The sequence below is a fragment of the Peromyscus leucopus genome, chromosome 7 (assembly GCF_004664715.2).
Source record: "Peromyscus leucopus breed LL Stock chromosome 7, UCI_PerLeu_2.1, whole genome shotgun sequence".
Classification (NCBI taxonomy): Eukaryota; Metazoa; Chordata; class Mammalia; order Rodentia; family Cricetidae; genus Peromyscus; species Peromyscus leucopus.
The window spans coordinates 40922410-40926593 of record NC_051069.1 but is presented as its reverse complement, the minus strand read 5'-3'; the positions used below and the strand labels follow the sequence as shown (position 1 = coordinate 40926593).

The following is a 4184-nucleotide window of genomic DNA, read 5'->3' as shown; positions in this document are numbered from 1 at the left end:
GCAAAGGCGCACACTGCTCTCATGAGGCAAGGGCAAAACAAAATGAAAGAAAAGATGAAGAGGTTCTGAGCCCAGTCAGTCCAGTCCCCAGGGATGTGCGAGCATCTACTCAGATCACCCTGTTGAGGACCTGTTGTCACTAATGCCACTGAGCCAGCATTGTGGGAGAGGGGGAGGGGAGGCCACAACAGAGCAGATGGGCCCCTCTGGTGGATCTCTAGTACCTTTCATATCTGGTTCTCAGAACCTGTACAGTTCATGTTCCCTAGTGTTTCCAATAATGGTAGGAAGAAGAATGAACATCACAGGCAACATTAGTGCTGGAAGAGGTCTCAGAGGGTCTTTGCACAGCCTTCTGATGTTCATAGCTGAGGACCATGAGATCTAGAATGTCAAAAACTTTTAGAGTGTCCAGAGGGGAATAGAAACCAAATCTTTCTAGCCTTGAGAATTCTAGGCTGACATTCATTCACTTGTACAACAGCTGATGTTCTCTAGAATTACCAAGGCGCAGGGTACTCCAGAAAAGAAGATTCAGTTGTCAGTGCAGGTCAGGTTAACACACCTGGAAATGTGAAGAGAAGTCCTCAGGATAAAAGCAGATGTGTTTCTGGGATCCTCTGAGATTCATCTCACTGATCTTAGTGAACCTGGAGACAACTGGGTGCTTTGTGAGACCCAGAGACATGGGTGCTCTGTGTGAGCATTTGGACACTGGAAAGCCTGAGTGAAATGCCCCTTCTCCAAGTGTGACGCTGGCCTGAGCTCTCTGGTTGAATGCAGGACCATACTCTCTGAAACATGATATAAGTGATCCTTTTAAAGTAGCCATGTCAGACTGGAGAGATGGCTCAGTTGTTAAAGGCTAGGCTCACAACCAAAAATTTAAAGTAGCCATGCAGAAAAAGTTTCAATTACCTGAAACCTGGAGATATTGTCTTCTGGGAGAGAAAAACGAAGGATGACTTGCCTTCAGTGGAAGTCAGTAGGACCTTGCCAGAATCACTTCTAGGAAGTGGAAGCTTCAGATTCCTTCTCCAAGATGAACCTCAGTGCTGAGGACCACCAAATACCTCTAAGTGATGGAAACAGCATTCCAGCCATTGGGCTTGGCACCTACTTGGATCTTAAGCCTATTCCTGTGGAGACCTTGTATCGGTAAAAGTAGTCGCTGACACACTGGTGGAGATGACCTTTACCGCAATGAGCACAAAGTTGGTGAGGACATCAGAGAAGATAGCAGAAGGAAAGGAGAAGAGGAAATAGATTTTCTACTGTAGAAAGATACAAGCTACAAATCATATCACAGAGATGGTCTGCCCATCCCTGCAGAAGATGCAGGGGACCCTCAAACTAGGTTATATAGATCTTTACATCGCTGAACTACCCATGGCCTTTAAGCCAGGAAGGAATTTTATCTTAGAGATGAAAACGACAAATGGTTATATCACAAGTAATGTCTGTGCACTAGAAGATTGCAAAGACACTGGCTTGGTGAAATTCCCCACAGTGTCCCATTTGAACTGCGGGCACCTGGAGCTCCTCTTGAATAAATCAGGATTCCAGGGCAAAGCAGTTACCAAGCAAGCTGAGCATCACCCGTATATCACCCAACCGAAGCACTAGGAATCTTGCCAACAGCATGACACTGTTGTTGTTGCAGACAGCCCTCTGGGGACCTGTAGGAACCAAACGTGTACCTTCTACATCTTTGTTAAAGGGCATACTTCTAAACCCACTTGGGAGAAAGTACAGTAAGAAGGAAGCTCAAGTTGGGTTGCATGTCAATATCCAACAAGGGATGGTTGTAACTCCCAAAAGCTTCAGTCCTGGAGGGATTAAAGAAAATGTTCAGATCTTTGATTTTTTTTCTTTCAGTGAAGATGAGAAGCCTTTAATAAGAATGTCCTCTTTGTGGAATTGCTCATATGGGCTATCATTCTAAACACTCAATTAAAGATAAATACTGACTGTGGAAAGACCTTCCATAAACTCTTCCCTCTCATTCACAACCATGGGCTGGGTAATTCCCCCAGATGTGGATGTGAACATGGTTTTGCTATCTTCCAGTGAAGTTGCCATGGGACACATTAGTCTTAATGTTCATATAGTATGACTTTGACTAAGTTTTAATTAAGAAAAAAATTGTGTAAATAGAACTTTTCAAATGCCTTGCTGTTGTTTTTAGATCAATGTTTCCTGGGTCGCTGATGGACAAAAATTGAACTTTACTCCAAAGGTGGCATATGAAGACAAATAACTCACAAAGCTGGCTATCATTGGAAGTCTGAGTTGTTCAGCATTTGATAGGTTAGCAAAAACATTGGAAGCTGGAATGTTGTAAGCTCTGGCCGTGGCCTTGACCTTCAATGGCTCTGTCCTTTAGTTACAAGATGGGTACAATGAAGACAGAAATCCCAATGTGACTATCAAGAGGGAAGTGATTACTATACCTTGAGTAGAGAAAAAATTGGAAGTCTAGAAATGTCTTAAAGACTAACTGTAGCTTGAGTTTTTCCGTCTTGCCCACAGTCAGGACAAATCTCTGTCTCCCACCAGTCCCACAGCCGCTCAGACCCAACCAAGTAAACACAGAGACTTATATTGCTTACAAACTGTATGGCCGTGGCAGGCTTCTTGTTAACTATTCTTATATCTTAAAGTAACACATTTCTACAAATCTATACCTCGCCACGTGGCTGGTGGCTTATCGGCGTCTTCAAATGCTGCTGGTCATGGCGGCGGCTGCAGTGTCTCTGGTCATGGCGGCGGCTGCAGCTGCTCCTTCTGCCTTCCTGTCCTTTTATTTCTCCTCTCTGTTAGTCCCGCCTATCCTTCCTGCCTAGCCACAGCCGATCAGGTTTTATTTATTGACCAATCAGAACAACTTGACATACAGACCATCCCCCAGCACAGCCAAGTGCAGACCATCTCAAACACCTGCACTCAGGCCCATGGTCCTAATCATCCTCTATACGGACCTGCTGGGTAACGCCACAAAGAACCTAAGAAGGGCTCCCACAGGACATACAGATCATCCACAGCAACTAACACATGGTAGATTGGGCCGGGGCTGAAAGTCCATGCTGAGTGCTTTATTAGCATGAGTCAAAGCCACAATAATGTTGTTTTTATTATTTGTTTCATGCAGTTCATGTGTGTCTAGGATGGAAGATTACGGACTCTTTCTTATATCCTTTTTATCCGGGAGAGATGGGGCTTGAGACAGGGTCTCAGGTAGTTCAGGCTATCCAGACTCTACTGGTCTTCAATCCTGAACTCCTGGTCTCTCTTACCTTCTTAAGGGTCTGAACTTCCACAAAACTTGTAAGCCATACCTGTACTCCCCTAAAATCAGTTTTGTACATATTAATTAAGGAAACCATTCTGTGAGGTGGCTAGAAACAACCAACATATACAAATTAAACCTTGTATCATAAAATGGTATAAAGAGAGTTACTTTGAATAAATAAATTTTTTATTTTTTAAAATTGAAATACAATTAAATCATTTCCCCTTCCCTTTCTCCTCTCAAACCGTCCCATATCCCTCTCACTGTGCTATCTCTCAAATTCATAACCTTTGGCCTCTTTTCCTTTAATTGAATATATATCACATAAACATATACACACATATATACTGTTACTTGTATGTGCATGATTTCAAGGCTGGTCACTTGGTATTGGATAACCAATTGGAGGACTTCCTGGGGAAGAGCATTTCTCTTACTTTCAGTATTTCTTAGTTGCCTGTAATTCTTTGTCTAGAATTGATGCTCCACAAAATTTCTTTCTTCCATGTTTTCATGCCTGTGGTGTCATCCTTGTTTAGGTCCTGTGTAGGCAGCCATGTTGTTAGCACTTCATGGGGATAGCTTTCCTAACATTTCTAGGAGACACAACTTCACACCAGCTATCCTATTCCTCTGGTTCTTACAATCTTTCTGACCCCTCTTTCATGATGTTCCCTGAGCCTCAGGTGCAGGAGCTGTGCTATAGATAGGTGAGTTGAGGGTGGGAACACCATGGTCACTTGTTCTCTGCATTTTGATGTCATGGTCTCTGTCCTTTGCAACGAAAAGTTTCTTTTCTGAGGAGTAAAAACTACACTGACCTGTGGCTATAAGACTAAATACTTCAAATGCAGTTAGAAATTATGCTGATTTAGTGAAGTGATGATTACAG

At 43.1% G+C, this 4184-nt stretch overlaps 1 pseudogene; it reads left to right on the top strand.

Annotated features, from left to right (window-relative positions):
- Window positions 1-1042: 1042 nt before the first annotated feature.
- On the top strand, window positions 1043-1945 carry LOC114699754 (annotated as a pseudogene).
- Window positions 1946-4184: the final 2239 nt, after the last annotated feature.